This window comes from Saccopteryx leptura, chromosome 3 (assembly GCF_036850995.1).
Source record: "Saccopteryx leptura isolate mSacLep1 chromosome 3, mSacLep1_pri_phased_curated, whole genome shotgun sequence".
Taxonomy (NCBI): Eukaryota; Metazoa; Chordata; class Mammalia; order Chiroptera; family Emballonuridae; genus Saccopteryx; species Saccopteryx leptura.
The window spans coordinates 141748997-141770780 of NC_089505.1; the positions used below are offsets into that span (position 1 = coordinate 141748997).

The 21784-nt window shown below is 38.3% G+C and overlaps 1 pseudogene; it reads right to left on the reverse strand.

Annotated features, from left to right (window-relative positions):
• Window positions 1–317: 317 nt before the first annotated feature.
• Window positions 318–21337, reverse strand: LOC136398332 (ubiquitin-conjugating enzyme E2 variant 2 pseudogene; annotated as a pseudogene).
• Window positions 21338–21784: the final 447 nt, after the last annotated feature.

Here is a 21784-nt window from a genome sequence, read left to right on the forward strand (position 1 = left end):
AAACACACTTGCTTCCACGGCTATCTGACACTTCTCACCACACTTTCTTCTTGTAAACCTGAATCTTATTTTGAGCACTCCAGGTTTATGTTTAAATGATAGTGCCTTTAAAAAATGGTGCTTCATTTTTCCTCCTGTTACCTAAAAACATTATGTGCATATATATATATTAAGATATTCTTACAAATGTCCAGGTCATGTTCATCAGCTGGAATATTTTTACTTAGTGTGTGGGTATTTTGCATTATAATATTTCATCAAGACATTAACATGATTAGAAGATCGTTGATTTATGACAAATTTGAGATCCACTAAAATTAGTTGTATGTTTGTTCTTCTTGAGACTGTGAAAGCTTTGTATTTTCTTTAGACTTCATTAGACATCTTAGTTCTTGAAGTACAGTGTTAATGCTATATGGATTTTGCCATTTTGCTAACACTGGTATGCACTGTGCATCTACCATTCTACTGGAATTATGTATTCCATTCGTATTAATTTTGGTTATAAATCTAATTGATGGATGTGCTTTTAGATATTTAAGTCCACATTTTACTTTCAGGCTACATATTCTGTTTTCATAATTGGTCTTTTCTATTCTCTATCTGGAATGTTCTCCATCCCCATCACTACTTTCTGAAATCCTACCTGTCAGTTCTTTAAAGCTCATTCCAAAGATAACTTCCTTCTCTGTTCAACTTTCTTCCATTACTCCAGTCTTGGTAGCCCAATAGTCATGCCTGTCTACCTTGTTAGAATCACATCTTCATCATCTTCATGGTTCTAGCGAATCATATAATTTTCTACTCTTTTTTTATCCTTCTTCAAGTTCTTCCAACAAGCAAAAATTATGAAGACCTTCATTTCCTTTTGTGACAGCAAGGATAACTCTGGAGAGTATTATGCTAAGTAAAATTAGCCAGTCAGAGAAAACTGGATACCAGTATTTTACTAGATATATGTTTTGCAAGATTGTCTCCCAGTTGGTGGTTTGCCTCTCCCTTTTCTTAATAAAGTTTTTCCAAGAAAAAATGGCTTTAATTTTGATAAAAATCCAGATTTTTAATTTTTCTTTTATAGGTTATACTTTTTTTGTGACCCATCAAAACTCTTTGCTTACTTCAGAGTCACAAAGATCTAAGTTTTCCCCATATTTTTAATAGTCTTAGCTCTTACATTTAGGTCTATGATACATTTCGGGTTCATTTGTGTGTGTGGTGTAAGGTAAGGACCAATTGTAGTACCATTTGTTGAGAAGACTCTTCTTTCTCCCATTGAAATACCATGGTGCCATTGTCAAAATAAGTTGACCATATAAGATTGGGCCTGTTTCTCCTTTTTTACATTAACCTATATGTTTCTCCTTATGCTAATATCACCCTAGTTGTATAATAAGTCCTGGAAATATAGACTAAGTTTTTTTTCAACTTTTCCAAATTATGTGACTATTTTAGGTCCTTTGAATTTCCATATGAATCTTAGAATCAACTTGTAAATTTCTACAAATAAAGCCTGTTTGGAGACTCTAACTTTCTATAGCAGTAGCATGAAAGAGAAGTAGAGATATTCCTCTTCACAACAAACTAGTACAAAACCAGAAAAAAATGATTAACAACAATGACTTCATAGCAAGGATAAAGACCAAAGTCAGGCAACAGTGTTAGAAGTCTTACTCATGAAAACTCTACCATACCCCAAAGAATCAGTCTGTGGCCTTCATGTTGGGCAGGGGGCAGAAGGCATTCTCATACACCTATACCCATGTTGAGGAACAAAAACCTACAGCTTTATCAGGTGAGTAAAATAGTTGTCTTGGTTTGGGGAGGATGGCAGAACAGCTAGTATGGGGGAATTTTAGAACTGAGAGAGCCATAGAAGGGCTGACATAATAGAATATCCACATAGCTCAAAGTAGGTGCTAAACTATGTATGTACTCTAAAGAAATGGAGAGTCTGGGAGACGTGTAAAATTGCTGTACTTTTAAATGTGCTCCTCATCATACACACAACTCAGACAGCAAAGAGTGAGAACTCACTGACTTGAGGTATCTGACCATCACCTCTGCCCAGATCATTGACTTACCAATAAACTATGTAGGTGTAGGAAAGACCTGAGAGAGCCAAGCACTCCTTTCCCAGGAAACGACAAAGCAAAACTGAGCACAGACATCAATGGCTGCACACTCTGGGAGAGGCAGATTTTGCAATTTTGAGTGTAGACAAGAAACAATCATAGCCTGACCTGTGGTGGTGCCATGAGATAAAGCATCGACCTGGAACACTGAGATCGCCAGTTCAAAACCCTGGGCTTGCCTGGTCAGGCAAATATGAGAGTTGATGCTTCCCGCTCCCCCCCCCTCCTCTCTGAAAAAAAAATGAAATAAATGAAGTCTTTAAAAATTATTTTTTAAAAATCATAAGAAGAATAAATCATTAAACAGATTATTTATAATGTTTGTTTCTTAAACCAAAAAAATCTATTAGATAAACAAAGAAACAGAAAAGTATAACCCATACCTAAGAAATAAATACCAGTCAATAAAAATTGATTGATTTCTAATAGCCCCAGGTGTTTGATTTAGAAAAAAAATTTTTTTAAGCAGCTGTTATAAATATGTCCAAGGAATAAAAATGTATATATTCAAATAATTAAGGGAAATAATGCTAATATTGAGTGAATAAAAAAGGAAACTCACCAGAAAACAGACCCTATAAAAAAAATCCAAATGGCCCTGGCCTGTGGTGGTGCAGTGGGTAAAGCATCAACCTGGAACACTGAAGTCGCCGGTTTGAAACCTGGGCTTGCCTGGTCAGGGCATGTATGAGAGTTGATACTTCCTGCTCCTCCCCTCATCCTTTCTTTCTCTCATCTAAAATAAGAAAATAAAATCTTCTTTAAAAATCCAAATGGAAATTCCAGTGCTGAGAAATACCACACAGAAATGAAGTTTATTAGATTTGACTTGAAAAAAGGAAGTCAGTGAGCTTAAAGACAGGTCAATAGAAATTACAAATCTGCAGAGTTGGGAGAAAAAAGATTAAAGAAAAATGAACAGAATGTCACAGACCTGTGTGGGATCGCATGAAATAGTGTACTTCCACATGTACTTGAAATCCCAAAAGGGGAGGAAAGAGAAAATGGAAGAAATATATTTGAGTGAATAAAGGGTAAAAACAATATAAATAATGGTTGACTTCTTGTCAGAAGCAAGAGAAGCCAGAAAACATTGGAATGATGATTCAGTTGTTAAAAAGTTTTTTTTGGGCCTGACCTGTGGTGGCACAGTGGACAAAGCGTCGACCTGGAAATGCTGAGGTCGCTGGTTCGAAACCCTGGGCTTGCCTGGTCAAGGCACATATGGGAGTTGATGCTTCCTGCTCCTCCCCCTTCTCTCTTTCTGTTTCTCTCTCTCTCTCCTCTCTAAAAATGAATAAATAAAATTTAAAAAAAAAAAGTTTTTTTTTTCAACCAAGAATTATGTATCCAAACTATTCTTTAGAAATGAAGACAAAATAGAGACAATTCAAAATAAACTGAGAGAATTTGTAGCTAGCATATCTGTACTATAAGAAATGCTAAATGAAAGTCATCAGGCTAGAGGGAAAACGACCCCAGGAGGTAACTCAGATGCAGGGGGAGAAAGAAAGAACACCAGAATTGGTCAATATGTGCATAAATATGAAAGATTATACTTACTTGTATATTTTCTCTTTTATTCTCTTAATTTCTTTATAAAGTACATGAATCTTTAAAGCAAACATTATACACTTTATTGTGCGGTTCACCATCCGCATATATAACAACAATAACACAACAGGGAGGGAAATGCTATTAGACCGGTGATAAATTCCTGTAATTTGTTGAAAGTACATTAGTATTTACTTGTGATAGATTGGAATATGCATGCAATATCTTTGGAGGCACTAACACAAAACAGGGCAAAGAAATATAGCTATCAAATTAACAGAGGTATTAATATAGAATGCAAAATATAATTTTTAAGCACAAAAAGTAATAAAAGAAGAACAGAGAAGCAACAGCAACAAAAAGATGAGACAAATAAAAAAAAATAGCAAAATAGCCTACCTCAACCAACTATATATATTATTAATTACATTTCACATGAAAGGGCTAAACAATCAAGTCAGAGATTGTTAGACTGCGTTTTAAAAAGCAAGATCCAATATGTTTTCTACCAGAGATGCACTTTAAATTCAGTAGCACAAATGCTATCCCATGCATTTTTTTACTTTGAGTATTGTCTTTTTTTATCTCTGGAAATTCCACTTGGGTCTTTTCTACATCTTTAAATTCTCTCTTTATTATGGCTACATTTGATTGTACCTTTTGAACAGATTGATAATAGCTGGTTTTTCCTTTTATTTATTTATTTTAATTAGAGTTATTGAGGTGAGGTTGGTTAACATAGTGACACAGGTTTCAGGAGCCCAATTCTACAACATGCCTCTGTATACTGTACTCTGTGTTCACGCGCCCAAGTCCAGTTATCATCCATCCCCATTTAAATTCCCCTATACCTTCCTTCACCTCCCTTTCCTCTGGCATTCACCACATTGTTGTTCTTGTCCATGAGTTTCTTTCTTTTGCCTTTTGTCCTTTTTTTCTGTATTCACCCCCTGCCTCACCCAGCACCCCAACCCCAGCCGCCACCCTGCTCTCCATGTATGAGTCTGTCTCATTTTTACTGTTAGTTTATTTTGTTCATTAGGTTCCACATATAGTGAAATCATATGGTATTTGTCTTTCTCTGACTGGCTTATTTCACTTAGCATAATAATCTCCAGGTCCATGCGTGCTGTCATGGAAATTAAATTTTTCTTCTTTTTTATGGCCAGATAGCTTTCCATTGTGTAAATGAACCACTGCTTCTTCATCCACTCATCCACCAACGGGCACCTGAGCTGTTTCCAGATCTTGGTTATTGTAAATAACACTGCACTGAAGATAGAGGTGCATATGTTCTTCAAATTAGTGTTTTGGGACTCTTGGTAGTTCAACCATCAATATTATATAGCTGTGCCTTTTTCTGTTGATTGGTTTTTGTCTAGGTTCTAGATCATTATTTTCCTGCTTCTTTGCATGCCTTATAGTTATTTTTATTTTCACCCAACACCACCAAATAATTTTAAAATTTTGGATATTCTAAGATAATTTTAAGTTATCTAATAATACTGTAAGTTGTTTTTTAATGATTTGTTTTCTCTACTCAAATTAATGTTTATATGATTCATCTTCGTTGGTCTGAGGAGCTACAATTCATTCATTTTCACCACAATGTAAATTTACTAAGATTTACTTCTCCTTTCTTCTGCCAGTGTTTGTTGTTTTAGCTTTGTTGTATCATGAACACAGTTTAGTGCTACTAGGAATGCTCTTATATGTGTACCCTCAGAGACACAGGCAAGAATTTTTCTAGGGTATATGCTCACCAGTGGAATTCTAGGGTTTTGGAATAGACAATATTCACTTTTTTAAAGAAAATGCCCTCTTCTTTATTTATCAATCTACTAGGCTACTTTCAATTTCTCAGCTTCTGTTTTTCCAACCCAGGGCCTTTGCACAAAGCACTTCCCTTACCTGAAATACTTTTCCCATTTGCTATTTACAAAGTATACTCTTTGCGTTCTTTAGATGTCAGTCTAGGTCATCTCTTCAGCGAGGCCTTCTCTGACCACCCACTTGAAAGCAGTTTGGTCCCTTTATTCTCTATCATGGTCCCCGGTTCATTCATTGCCTCTCTCCTTCACCAGGCTGTAAGGTTCATGAGGGCAGGAACAGTGTCTTTCTGGCTGAATATTGTTCATCTAATGCCTGGTTAAGATCTGGGATGTAGTAGGTATTTTTAAAATGTTTTCTAGATGAATGAATACATAAGCAAGCCTACAAAAAGAATTATTATCTCTGTTTTATGAGGAAGGATAGCAAGGTTCAGGAAAAGTTATATAATATAGTACATGATACAGATAGTGGCTGAAGGACACAGGATTTGACTATAGGGCATGTTTTTCTCAAAGCTTTGGATAACACACTTAAAATATTAGAATCTTCTAATAGTCGTGAAGATGATCTCTCTTAGTTTCTGGGATCCCTTTAATATCTTGTGCTCCAGGACTTTCGGCAACTCCTTGAACAGGAACTAACTGGAATCCATTCATAGACTATTGAGTATTTCTTATTCTGCATGCTAAACATAAATTTTGTAAATTACCGCTAAATTTCTATGGAAAGTGGGGAACAGGATTACTGGGAGATATTTCCCTAATTATACCTGGACTATTCCACTAATTTAGGATCCATCTTATCTGTGCTTTAAACATAAACTAGAATAAGTTATTATGTATCCCTTGAGTATGGAAACTATATCTGATCTTTGTTGTTCTGGATGTCTAGCAGAGTATCTAACCTACAGTGGAGCCCAATACATACTAGCTGGGTGAAAAGTGGCAGAAGCTGAGTCATGAGACAGGATACCACTTCACCTGAAAGGTAAAATAATGTCCCTGAGATTATATTCACAAGTTCTTCATGCTATATATACGTGTGTGTGTGTGTATGAATGAAGTAAAATAATATTAGTAGCATGTTCTGAAAACTATTATAGAAAATAAGCATTATAAGTTATAATGAAATTAAGTTACATAACAAACCAGTATATTATGGCCAAGAAGACTCTTATGTCAGAATTAACTACAACCACATACTAATACACACACACACACACACACACACACACACGAAATAAAACTAACAAAAGCAATTCTGGTAGAGATGTGAAAGCAAAATTAAAATCTAAGGGAGAGCAACATAATGCCATTGTTATTACAGAAGTTTATGTGGCATCGTGGCTAAAAATAGGGGTATGAACATCAAATCTGTGTTCAAAATCAGCTCTGCTACTTGGTACTATAAGAGCTCAGCAAGTCAAAACTCTGAGCTTCCGTTTTCTCATCTGTAAAATGAGGACAATAACACATATTTTGTAGAGTTATTTTAAGGTTAAATTACACACAAAAAAAATATTTAAAGCAGGGGTAGTCAACCTTTTTATATCTACCGCCCACTTTTGTATCTCTGTTAGCAGTAAAATTTTCTAACTGCCCACTGGTTCCACAGTAATGTGATTTATAAAGTAGGGAAGTAACTTTACTTTATAAAATTTATAAAGCAGAGTTACAGCAAGTTAAAGCATATAATAATAATTACTTACCAAGTAATTTATGTTGGATTTTCGCTAAATTTGGCAGAATAAATCTTTATAAAACAATTTACTATAGTTAAATCTATCTTTTTATTTATACTTTGGTTGCTCCGCTACTGCCCACCATGAAAGCTGGAACGCCCACTAGTGGGTGGTAGGGACCAGGTTGACTACACTGGTTTAAAGCAATCCTTGACACATGCTAAATGTTCACTAAATGAGAGTGTTACTACCATTATCATTTTCATCATCATCATTATATCATATTGTTAATTTGAATAACACATTTTAATGGTCAACTCATGGAACTGTCATAAACTATTGTGTTTATGACAGTAGAGAAAGTATTTTTTCTATATTCTTGCCATGGCCTTCTCTTTCTGCTCAAACAGTAGACCATTGTGATATACCTGGCCAACTGGATTAATCTGTTATGACAGTTGGGCAAACCAGTATGTTACAGGTGTGTTAGGTTTGGTTGCTTGCACTTTGCCTGATTGGTGTATGTGCACGGGACAGTGCCATGTGTGTATAGTGTATGGAAGGCTGCGGGTGCTTACTCTCAGGTCAGCAGATTGCAAATTGCAGATTGCCTGCTGCCATTGGGAGGGGCTGTTATTTGCTATTGTTTGCCAGAGAAGGGGTTCCCCACGTGACCCGCCCTATTTTGCTGGAGAGTCCTGACAGGGAGAGAAAGGGAAGCAATTTTCCCTGCCTGCTTGCTCTTCTGCCACTGTGAGACTTTAATAAATGGAATGGCCCACCATCCTCTGGCTCCACAGTTCCTTTACCGACTGCCTGAATTCAGTGTGATCCTGCATGTCCACAGCCACTGGCGTTACAACAGTTAATGTCAAATGTATTAGAAATATAAGCAACATTAATGCCCATTCCAGGATTCCAAGATTACTGTGTCTCATGATCACAGAGCATAGAGGGTCTTGATCAACAATTAAAACAAGAAAGACCTTGAGAAAGTTTCAGAGTAGAACCACCTCTCTCTCACACTAATGGGGAAAGAAGCTGTGTAGCCGTGTGGTTCAATCCTAACTCCATCCCATTATTCATGATTCTTGAAGCTAGATATTTTTGTGAGCCATAATTTCTTAATTTATAAAGTGAGAATATACCTGCCCAGCAAAATTTCTATGAAAATTAAATAGTATAATCTCTGCTAAATTGCTGAGTGATGCACCTGGCAAAAAAACAGATTTAAAAAAATCTCCTCTTTACTTCCCAAATCTCTTAAGTGTTCTAGTATTGATGAAAGGAAGCTTAATTTTTTTTTTTTCCTGAGAATAAGGGCAGTTGGATGGAAGGGTCATGTCTGAGGCACTGGAGGTCTTCTTGTTTTCATAAAAGCATGAATTAAAGAAACAGCAAATGATTGAGCAGCAAAAGAAGAGGAGTTGCTGTGTGCTGGCTCTTTGATTTCCATTTCTTGTCTTCCTAATGTACCTTCTTTTTAGGGCTGCATTGTAGCCTAGATGCTTTTAGAACTAAATGTCCAGATAAGATGGCCATGTAAATTAAGAATTGAGTTTTGGACACTATGATAAAGTTACCATATAGGCATAAATCTTCAGTGACTATACATTTTTATAAGGATTAATAAATTCTGGGAAGCTGTATTTTTTCTTTCAACTCACAATTATTGAGCATGAATTATGTATTAGGAACTGTGCTAGAAACTAGACATATAGACATAACACTGTCTGTCCAAGTTGTTTGCAGTCCAGATCCTTTCCTCTTACCCTCAACCCCTGAAATGTGACTGCAAACAAGAATATTTTTACAAAGACAAAGCTCTTCCATACTGATCTATGACCATTGTCAGCCCTTATAATAATAGGAAGTCCAAAGGAGGAAATGCCAGAAAGCAACAAAGACAAAACAGACACATCAAAAAGAGTCAAATGGTTGGTCAAGGTGGTACAAATTTTAACATAATCTCAGTATCTCCATTGGTTCTGTAAATCATTTCTAGGCAGCTTCTGAATAAAAGGCTTTTAGTCTTTGCACTTATAATTAAATCAGCGATGTCATTTACTTCAGTTTTCTTCTTAGTATATACATGATAAATAACTCAAGTGTTGCTTGGCTCCAGTGTTTTGAGATACATATACTTTCTCATATGTTGCATACTATTCCCACACAGTAACTCCATTGGGTTTCCTTACATTTGAATTACTTCTGTCCTATCACTTGTAGTTATTTTAAATTAACTTTTCCTTGCTATACTGCAACATTAGTCTATGCTATCACAAACCTCTTTTGTCATTAAGGAAAAATTAATAGATATATATACTTTTGGCAATTATATTAAATTTGTTGAGGGCAACCTCCTTTTGAAATTCTTTCAGAAGCACAGATTCTCACAAAATATTTTTTTCATCTATTAAGTATTTTTATTTATTTATTTAATTTAAATTTTATTTAGAGAATTAAATGTAACAGGGTGACACTAATCAATAAGAGTACATAGGTTTCAAGTGAATGTTTCTATAGCATTTGAACTGTTAATTATGTTGTAAACCCATCACCCCAAACAAGATTTTTTTAAACCAGTTACACACAATTAAAACAATGATTGCAATAACAAATAACAATTTTTATAAGGTTTTATTTTCTTAATAAGAATAGTAAGTCTGGGAAGTTATTTTTTTAAAACAGCCCAAATCTCAGAGCCATCTCTATGTAGTTACAAATGAAATAGCTATTAGAGATATTTATAAAAACATATCAATATATTTATTTATTTTTAAGTGAGAGGAAGGGAGATAGAGAGACAGACTCCCGCATGCGCCCTGACTGGGATCTCCCCAGTGATCCCCATCTGGGCCCGATGCTCTGCCCATCTGGGGCCCATGCTCGCAACTGAGCTATTTTAGCACCTGAGGCAGAAGCTCCATAGAGCCATCCTCAGCGCCCAGGGCCAAAGTGCTCAAATCAATCAATTCATGACTGTGGGAGGAAAAAGGGGGGGGGGGCGAGAGGGGAGGAGAAGCAGATGGTCATTTCTCCTGTGTGCCCTGACTGGGAATCATACCCGGGAATTGAACCTGAGACTTCCACATGCTGGGTCCATGCTCTATCACTGAGCCAACCAGCCAGGGCCTTAATATATTTCTGTTTTAAAACATTACAGTCTGCTTCTTTCCATAAATTTTTTAATGCTTGATTTGTAATCAGCAGGATGGTTAAAGGTTCAAAAAGCCCCTTGGAAGTCTTTCTTTTGAGATACATCCAGCTCATAGCATGAAATATTATAGCTGCATAAATTATTAATACCACTTTAATCCTCTGTTTGAAACTGCAGTGTGAATCATACTATTTTACTGTGTAATGACACCATGGGAGCATGTTAAGCACCTCTAGATGCTGCTCTAATGCTTTTAGCACTTAGCACAATGCTCTGACCATGACAGGCTCAGCTACGCATGTTTTATTTGCTGGATTCAGATCACCTGGGTGCATTTGACACACTAAATCATTAATAGATGAAGTGGAGCTCATAGTTCAATCTAACAAGCATTTATGGGATACCTATTATGTAATCTGATCATGTCAGTCCCACCCTTAAAACTGTTCAATTATCCCCTATAGTTTTCAGGATAAAATCCAACCTCCTAATACATCATATGAGACACTACATAATCTACCAATACTGTAATGGCAGATATGTGACATGCAGGCTCCCACTAACGTATCTCCTCATTCTTTCCCACAGAGACTGGGCATGACTTCAGAATTCTTCTCAATACAATGTTCCAGGCAGCTGCCACCAATGGGCCAGAGTTAAAATGTACCTGCTGGTCCTGCCAGTCTGTCTTTCTAGTCTCCCTAAGTGTTCCCAAACACCATTTGCTTTAGCCACATAAAATGTCATATATTTTCCTATACATGTGAGACTTTCACACATAAGTGCTTTTTCATATGCTGTTCCCTCTCTGTAGAATCTTCCTTCTCTTTTTCCATATTTAGCTAACTCCTCTTTATTCTGCACAATTTAGATCAGGTTTTACATCTGCAACCTGATTGGGGCACTTTATTCTGTCCTCTCAAAGTAACTTGCACTTAGTATTTTATCAACTGGACCATGATTGTTAATTGTTTATCTCTCACCCTGACTGAAGTTAAATTTCTTGAGAGCAGAGGCCATGTTTTATTTCACTTTGTATCTCAGGGAGCCAGCACAGAGCCCAGTGTGCAGTAGGTATTCAATAAATGTTCATATAAGAAATATTCTAGCCACTGGATTAGGTTTCAGGAACACAAAAGAGAATAATGTATAAGGAGAAGAAATATTTACTAACTATGTTCCAGGCCCTGTTCCAAGCACTTTACATAGACTATCTTATTCAAATCTCACGACAAGCCTTCAAGGTAGATTCTGTGATTATCCTCCTTTTAATCAGTGAGGGAACCAAGACACAAAGAAGCCAGGTGACTTCTCTAGGATCACACCCAGCCAGATAGTCTGGTTCCAGAGTTCCTAACCATTATACTGCACTACATGGGCCCTGCATAGACCCTGTCCTCGGGAGATCAAAGGTTGGTAGAGGTAGACAGGCAGGTAAGTGATTACTTACCACATGTTATGGAAGGACTATAATAGACGTTTGAGCAGTATAAAGGGATAGCACAGAGGAAGGAGTAATTAACACAGTCCGGGATGGAAGACAAGTGTTCAGAGAAGGTTTCACTTAAGAAGTGGTATTCAAATTAGGCTTGAAAGACTAAGAAGTGCACAGGAGACGGAGATGAAGGGAAAGATATGCGAGGCAGAGAGAAGGGTACACGTGAGACACAGGAAAGAAGCTACAAGATGTTTGGGCACCAGGACCAGTGACATAATTTGTGGAGCCCAGAGTAAAATGGAAACTCAGGGGCCCTTGTTCATAAATTATTAAGAATTTCAACACAGTTACAGAAAAGCATTAACTCAAATGGCCCTTCTAAGTGCAGGTCCCTGTGCAAAGGCACAGGTTGCTTGTCCATAAAGCCAGACCTGCTGGGCACCATAAATACTTCAGCATTGCTGGAACAAGAAATACCTGGGGCAGAAGTACTTTATGAAGCAGGAAACGACCCTGGTGAGAATAGCAGAGGTCAGATCATATGCCATACTGAGTAGCCTGGACTTTGCAATCTGGTTGGATCATTTGCAAAAAGATACTTCCGGGACTGGAGGTTACAAGAGGAAAGCACAGCAGCAGTAGCAATTATGTGGGCCAGAGTGGCCGGTGAGTTCAAATTTGAACTTGACCTATCAGTGGAAATGCCTGAGAAGGGTAGATTTGAGAAGTGAGTAGGAGACACAGATTGTCGGGAGTTTCCACTCTGGTGCATAAGGAGCCAGTGAGGAAAGAAGAATGGACCAAAGGCTCCAACAAGGATGCAGGTTTCAAGAGAACACATCATCATTTTGCTTAGACCTGCCAGACCAATTTAAAGCAGTGCTATAAAATTAATTTATATAATTATGTATTTAGCATAATTTATATCAGGGACAGCCCGAATCCTGGAGAAGGTTAATGAACAGACTGCAAAAAATAAAGTCCTTGTGTAGATTTCCATTTCTGCAACTCCCACAAGCAAGCAGCATATGAAGAGTCTATTTATTTGTTTCTTGATCTCCTTCCAAAGAACCATGCCTTTTTGGGTCACTTGAGTTTTTCACATGAAATAGAAAAAGAAATGATCCTTAGATCCTTCTAATGAGATTTTTCAATTGCCAAACTGTTTCCAAGAAGTTCCTGAATTCTCTCTGGTTTTCTGGCACTATTTGAATGTAATCTCCAATATAATAAGAATAAAGTTAAATTACACATCAGTGCTTTGGAAATAGAAGTTCAATGTAAATACAGTACAGCAATATCAGTTTCATCCTGGAATCCTGGAAGGCTGGCAATGGTTCACACAACTAAATTATTTCTCTTTTTCACTCTGATGGTGTGTTCTTCCATTCAGTTTTTCAAAGTTCAGCCCATTGGTAGAAACTGTCCTAACCATACTGACTTTGCCAATAAAATTTAGGGAATGAGAATATTAGCAGATACAAACTTCAATAGTCAAAGCATGAGGCTGCTCATGAGTCATAATTATCTTTGTTAAATAACAACTTTTTTAAATGACATTGCCAATTATACATGAGTTTACTCTCTGGAGCTTCCTGTCACTTTTCACACATTTAAAAACTTTTTTGAAAGCTCCTAAAGAGGACAGCAATCTTCGAACAATGTGCTAACAATTGGGCCACTTGGTATAGCCAGAAGCTCATGGGCTTTCACGGGACAAAGGTTGTACAGGTGTGATTGTGGGCAGGTTATTTAATCTTTTTCACCTTCAGTCACCCTGGATGTGTGGGTTTATATTTGTGTTGCAAGGTTACTTGAGGATTGAGTGAATTCACAGAAGTGTAAAATAGTTGTCCCAAAGTAGACCTTCAACAAAGTGAGGTTCCTGAGTCACCTGTGTGTGTGTCTTTGGTGAGGGAAATTAAGTGATATGCAATACCTTTATACTCTCTACCCAATTTTAACTCATTGGTTTGAGGATGCCTGAGTGGGTTTCTTCCCTTTGGGCATAACCAAGTCAGAAGATCCTTGCAGATTACAGTTTTAGAACACCAAGTCACCAAAGGTCTTATCCTGAGACAGCACCACCAGCATTTAGAAACTCAGAATCTGCATCTTCCAAACAACTGGGGAACTCTTTCCTTCTCAGGAACTGCTTTTTGCCTTCATGTTCAATGCTTACTAGTAATTTCTTCAGAAATCTCTCTCAACCTCCCTGATCTCTCCACTTAATCAGATCTCTCTGCTGAAAGTTCTTTTAGCAGCCTATAATTGTTTCTCAGTAGAACTTATCACAATTATAATTGAGAAATTAATTATGTAATTTGTTGTTTCAAGTGCATTTTCTTCAACAGAATGTGAGCTCCACTGAAACTGTAATGTCCATCACTGTTGACCCAGTTCCTGGTGCATGCTTTTGCACATAGTAAGTACTTAACCATATATGACTAACTGAATGGTGGATGCTGGGCCCTTATTACCTAAGCTGGATGAACACATATATTGTTTTTTTTTATTAAAATATAGTTGACATAAAATATTATATTAGTTTCGGGTGTACAATATAGTGATTGGACACTTAAATATCTTATGATGTGATCACCATAATAAATCTAGTAATCATCTATCACCACCCAAAGTTATGATATTATTGAATTCATTCCTTGTGCTGTATATTACGTCCCATGACTTATTTATTTTATAACTGAAAGTTTGTTTTTCTTATCCCCCTTCATGATTTTACCCACTCCTCAGTCCCCTCTCCTCTAGCAATCATCAGTTTGTTCTCTGTATCTATTAGTCTGTTTCTGTTTTGTTTGCTTGTTTATTTTAGTTTTTTTTAGATCCCATATATAAGTGAAATCATATGGTATTTGTTTTTCTCTTTCTGATTTATTCCACTTAGCAAAATACACTCTAGTCCAATCCATGTTATCATAAATGGAAATATTTAATTCTCTTTTATAGCTGAGTAATATTCCATTGTGTGTATATATAGGTATACCATATCTTCTTTATCCATTCAGTGGATACCTAGGTTGCTTCCATATTTTGGCTTTTGTAAATAATGCTGTAATGCACTAGGGGTGCATGAATCTTTTCAAGTCAGTGTTTTTGTTTTCCTCAGATAAATATCCAGAGGTGGAATTGCTAGGTTGTATGGTAGTTCTATTTTTAATTTTTAGAGGAACTTCCATACTCTTTTCCACAATGGCCGTACCAATTTACAATCCCACCAACAGTGCACAAGGGTTCCCTTTTCTTCACATCCTCTCCAGCACTTATTCTTTGTTGACTTTTTGATAATAGCCATTTTGACAGGTGTGTGGTTGTAGTTTGAATCTCCCTGGTGATTAGTTTTGAGCATCTTTTCATATGTCTGTTAGCCATCTATGTGTCTTCTTTAGAGGAATGTCTATTCAAGTTTTCTTCCCATTTTTAATCAAATTTTTTGTTTTTAATGTTGAGTTGTATGATTATATACTTTGGATATTAACCCCTTATAGAATGCATGTTTTCATTTTGTTGATGGTTTCTTCTGCTGTGCAAAAGCTACTTTATTTTGATATAGTCCCATTTATCTATTTTTGCTTTTGTTGCCACTGCCCAGGCATACATATCCAAAAAATTATCACTGAGATAGATGTCAAAGAGTTTACTATCTTTTTCTTCTAGAAGTTTTATGATTTCAGGTCTTACATTTTAGTCTTTAACCTATTTTGACTTTTTTTTTTTTTTGTATATGGTGTTAGAGAGTGGTCTAGTTTCTTTCTTTCATTTTTTTTTGCATGTATTTCAGACACCAGTTTTCCCGACACCATTTATTGAAAAGACAGTTATGCCCCCATTGTATATTTTTGCCTTCTTTATCATAAATTAATTGCCCATATAATTGATAAAGTATGGGTTTATTTCTGGACTCTCTTTTTTGTTCTGTGGATCTATAGAAGCACATATATTATTCATAGATATAAATGATAAGGGTGAGTTTGCTTGATTCCTATGTGCGCTCTTCAAACAGAAGACTAGTCTTCATACACAAAAATGTTTGTGATTTGGTAATCAGTATAGTACATTTACTGAGTGCTTTTCTCATGGTAGGGGTAGATTTGTGCAGATCTAGCCTAATTCTCTCCCTTATTGTGTCTAGTGGCATACACTTACAACTTGGTGAGACAAACAACCACTACTCAAAGATGACATGTCCTCTTGTAGTGGGCAAGTAAAGAGGGAAATAGAGATGAGAGAAACACTTCCCAAATCCCTGTGGTGGTACTGTTAAGCTTGCCTACAGATGCTGAATATGCCTAAGAGTGACTTCCTAAATCTAATTCCTGAAGACTCCAGGCAACTGAGCCAAGGAATGAATGGGGGAGGGGAGAAAAAATAATAGAAACTACCATGTAGAAGACATTGAATCCACTGACATCAAAATTATTCCAACTATATTTGAAGAAACTGAGATTTAGAGACCTTACCTAAACTTTCCAAGGTTACATAGCTAGGATCCATAATAAAGATAACTCAATGGCAAGGGAATAAAAAGATAACTGACAGGCAGAGAGTGCAAAGAAAATACTGGTAAAAGGTAAAGAAGAAAATAATAGGGTAAATAGAGAACAATAAGATGGTCCCAACCTACACAGGCAGAGGGCCGCCTATTTCTCTAAAAAAAATGCAATTATATTGCCTGACCTGTGGTGGCACAGTGGATAAAGCATCAAGCTGGAATGCTGAGATTGCCTGTTCAAAACCCTGGGCTTGCCCTGGTCAAGGCACATATGAGAAACAACTACTACAAGTTGGTGCTTCCCACTCCTCCCCAGACCCTTCCTCTCTCTCCCTCTCCTCTCTCTCTTCTCTCTCTAAAAATCAATAAATAGGATCTTTAAAAAAAAAATTACAGCCCTGGCCGGTTGGCTCAGCAGTAGAGCATCGGCCTAGCGTGCGGAGGACCCGGGTTCGATTCCCGGCCAGGGCACATAGGAGAAGTGCCCATTTGCTTCTCCACCCCTCCGCCGCGCCTTCCTCTCTGTCTCTCTCTTCCCCTCCCGCAGCCAAGGCTCCATTGGAGCAAAGATGGCCCGGGCGCTGGGGATGGCTCTGTGGCCTCTGCCCCAGGCGCTAGAGTGGCTCTGGTCGCAACATGGCGACGCCCAGGATAGGCAGAGCATCGCCCCATGGTGGGCGTGCCGGGTGGATCCCGGTCGGGCGCATGCGGGAGTCTGTCTGACTGTCTCTCCCTGTTTCCAGCTTCAGAAAAAAAAAAAAAAAAATTACAACTATCTGTGACCCATCCCATCTCCCTAATATCTATCCCATTCCTCTTAAAAAATAAAGACTCAAAGTATGTGGGATTTGAGAGGTGAGAAAAAGGCAGTCCCATTTAGAGCTGTAATTGTCATAATTATCTTAGTGGGGATGAGTTCTCATATCTGAAAATAATGTGAGGATAAGTGAAAGAAAGAAAGAAAGAAAGGGAGGAGTATGGGCAACAGCAAGAAAAGGTACCAAAGGGAACAGGTGGAGGGCATAAAAATCCTTCCACCATCACCATTTTGCACTATACCAGCCATTTCAAATCACCACTTTTGCACCTCACATGGGCAGTTGGAAACATTATAGCTCCATGGTTTGAACTCCGCCCAATAATGGTGTGACCCTCAGCATGGTTAACTTGTGAGCTTGGTTTCTTTTTTATAATAATATAAGAGAAAAAAGTACAGTGGTCCCACCATCCACAGAATTGCTCATGCCGGGGCCTGAGGTCACCCTTGACACCTCTACACATGTATTCATCATAACCAATCCATTGGCCAAGGCTCACTTCTACTTCTGAATATGCCTTTTTAATTCTCCTGTTGTGATACTCTCCAAGGTCCTCAATTCCCCTTCACTACCGCGGTCTCTTGACTAGTCTTCCTGTGTCTACCCTCGCCTTCATCCCAGGCGTTCTCTTTGACTACGAGCCAGAAAGATGTTTTATAAACAAAGTTGATTGTGTCCTTTTCCTGCTTAAAATCCTTCAATGACATCCTAGTGTTCTTGGGATAAAAATCCCAAATCCATCTGACAGCCAGCAAGGTCCCATATGCATCGTCTCGTTCTTGACAAACGGCAGCCCCATCTCCTGCTCCTCACCCCTGCTTGTTGCACTGGTCTTCCCTCACTTCCTCAGGCTCAGCCTGCTCCTTCCTTTTTCATCCCTCACTAGTAACAGTTTACCTGCCTCTAACACACTGTTAATATCATTCTTCCTGACAAGACAGTTGGAAGCTCCATGAAGTTAAGGGCCATGTCTATCACTTTTAGGAACCATTGCCTTCCACTCTATCTCCAGGATTTAGCACAGTGATGAGATTCAAGTAATTTAACAACCAGTTCTCTGTCCATCTGACTGTTTTAAGTATAAAAAAGATATACCAAAAGGTAGTTTATTATTTCATGCATTTAATACTTAAATAAGAACAATAAAAGAGCTACACAAAACTAGATTATATTCTAAGAAAGAGTGTTAGAATATCAATAAAAAATATTAAATAATACCTGACAAAAAAACAATAAAACTATTATTTAATATATTTCCATATTGCTTCTTGATTGGCATCCTCACTTGCAATTTTTTTCACCTATGGACGGAATGAACATTACTATGGCACTAAGAATATGCTGTTGCGCAGATGAATGTTAAAAAAGAGTAAGGAATGGCCCTGGCCGGTTGGCTCAGTGGTAGAGCGTTGGCCTGGCGTGCAGAGGTCCCGGGTTCGATTCCCGGCCAGGGCACACAAGGGAAGCGCCCATCTGCTTCTCCACCCCTCCCCCTCTCCTTCCTCTCTGTCTCTCTCTTCCCCTCCCGCAGCCGAGGCTTCATTGGAGCAAAGATGGCCCGGGCGCTGGGGATGGCTCCTTGGTCTCTGCCCCAGGCACTAGAGTGGCTTTGGTCGCGACGGAGCGACGCCCCGGAGGAGCAGAGCATCACCCCCTGGTGGGCGTGCCGGGTGGATCCCGGTTGGGCGCATGCGGGAGTCTGTCTGTCTCTCCCTGTTTCTAGCTTCAGAAAAAAAAAAGAAAAAAAAAAGAGTAAGGAATGTAAATTTGTGATTTCCGCACTGGGCGGCTGCCCTGGTGCCCACCTTAGAGAAAACCCTGATTACAAGTGCCATTTTAACAACCGGTTTGTTGAACCCAACAAAAAATTAGGTATCAGTTCTGCCGAACCAGTGCAAACCTGTTGAATCCCACCACTGACTTAGCATAATCCGGGTCACACAGTAACAGGTCAATAGATAATTGTTGAAAAAGTGAATAAATCTTTGTTGACTGAGTAACTGAATAGTAGTATCCACTTATTCAGTATACAAATATTTCTTGAGTCAGTACCTCTGCCAGGTAATGTGTAAGGGACTGAGGATACAGTGAACAAAACAAAATAAACATAGTCCCTGACCTCGTAGAGCCTGAATTTTAGTAGACTTTCCCCTTTTATCTTTTGTGGGGTTTTTTCTCTTTTTTCCCCCTTTCTTACTTCTCCCCTTTTTTTACTGGAATGAAATCATGGATCTGAGATCTTATAAAATGTGATTATCTTATTCTTATCTGAGTTTTCCTGAGCTACATGATTTAGCTCTTAAATACTCTCTCCTATGCTCTCTCTATTATTTTCTCATCTCCTCGATGACAAGGTAAGGCACTTTAAGGCAGGGAACTATTTCAACTTTATTGTTGTTGTTCTTATCTCAGTCTACACAGAAGTTTCTTTTAAAAAACTGTGCGAAGTTTTTTAGTTAAGAAGTGACTTGCTCATCTATGATAATAGGAATCAGAACAGTGGTTGCTTATGGGATGTGGGAATTGACTGGAAGGGGCTTTAAGGGAGCTTTCTGGGGCAATGGAAATGTTATATAGCTTGACTTAGATTACATCATTATTGGGGTTATATCTTGACTGGGTTATATGAGTGTATATATTTGTCAAAACTCATCATATTATACATTTATGATCTGTCTTCTACTGACGGTAAATTTTGCCTCTTAAAAAGACTACTTTAATAAAGGAATACATGCTTATTATATGAAACATTATCAAATAAAAGTAAGCAAAAATAAGAAACCCAAATGACTTGCAATGCTGTTATTCAAAGAGGAACATAGTTTACATTGTGATGTATGTCCTTCCAAATTGCTTCATTTTTACATCATTTTTTTTTTTTGCCTTTTTCCGAAGCTGGAAACGGGGAGGCAGTCAGACAGACAGACTCCCGCATGCGCCCCACCGGGATCCACCCGGCACACCCACCAGGGGGCGATTCTCCGCCCCTTTGGGGCGTCACTCTGTTGCATCCAGAGCCATTCTAGCACCTGAGGCAGAGGCCACAGAGCCATCCTCAGTGCCTGGGCCATCCCTGCTCCAACGGAGCCTCGGCTGCGGAAGAGGAAGAGAGAGACAGAGAGGAAGGAGAGGGGAAGGGGTGGAGAAGCAGATGGGTGCCTCTCCTGTGTGCCCTGGCCGGGAATCGAACCCGGGACTCCCGCACACCAGGCCGACGCTCCATCACTGAGCCAACCGGCCAGGGCTATATCATTTTTTAAACACAGTATAAGTCATACAGAATGTAGAGCCTCCTAATTTTTTTTATAAACAGTATCCTAACAGCATGCATAAAAGCTTCTTTCTAATTACTACTTAGAGGAATTAATTTGCTAAACTAAGTAAAAATTAGGATTCTAAATGTTTCAAACTTTTTAGAACCTATGTTATTTCATGACCATCACCATCAACAACACTAATGAATGTGAAATGCCTTCTCTAAGAGGTTTATTCTCTAAAGATTATTCTTGACTGAGAATCATCTTTAGGCTGTGGTGCTAAGATTGCTGAACTGAACATCACTAACAGTAAATTGTTAAGCTGGCACCAGATTTACGATCAGCTTTACCTAAGAGCATTCTAGTGACTAAATACATCAACATCTCCTCAGAATTTATTCTTCTGTCCTCCTCAGATTATTAAACTGTTATAAAATCCAATTTATGACATGCTACCCTTATATTTATTGTTTAATTTGTGTAGATTCTAACTCAATACAGGGACCCATATAATTGTATGGCTAGACTGTTGTGATCAACAGCTCCATAAAATTTACCACAGCATGAGATCAGACATGCAAATCTCACATTTTTATCAGAAATTCAAACCACATTAAACTGAAGACATAATATTAGAAGTCAGCAAAGCCACAGCCCATGTCTGACACTTCCTAAAAGTGTATTGCTAAGTCTAGTTCACCAAGAAGGCATGTGGGTAAATACTCTAGTGCATCCTTTGCTAAGTTTCCTGATGGTAGTACATGGACTTGTGCAGAAGGAGGATTATTTGAAACTACCCAGAAAATTAGAAAAATAAGGACTAGAAGCAAAGATCTGTGAGAAAGGGGAGTGTCGTCAGCTTTACACTTTTGGCAAGTGATAAAAGGCAGCTTCAGTGACAGCAGCCAGATGGAGATCAAATGACAACTGTGAGTTCATAATGGTCTCCAGCATTCTGGCAAGCATAGGGGCAGTAGGGGAAGTGGGAGGGATCGGCTTTACTGGTACTACAAGCCAGTCTGGTGCACATCAGCGTTATCTGACGTCAGCTAAAACCAGTTCTGAGGCACTCCATCGGGACCAGCTGCTAGATACTGAAAGCACCCTGGCCTGCCTCTGTGTACTCCCAGAGCGCCCCTCCTGTAACATTTACAGGATGCTACCAGTTAATTTATGTTCGCTACAGCAGGGAGGGTCCAGATGTTGAGGCTGCAGTTGCTGATTTGAAAGCACTTCACAAATACAGGAAGCTCCCAAAGGATAAAAGAAATGTAAGGGCATTCTACAGTTTGAGACACTCATTGTTCTGTACTAAACTCTCTCTCTCACACATGCACAGAGTTTGAATAACATCAAGCCTTTTCCTTAGCACACAGAAGTGTATCATTCAGTCTCTCAAAC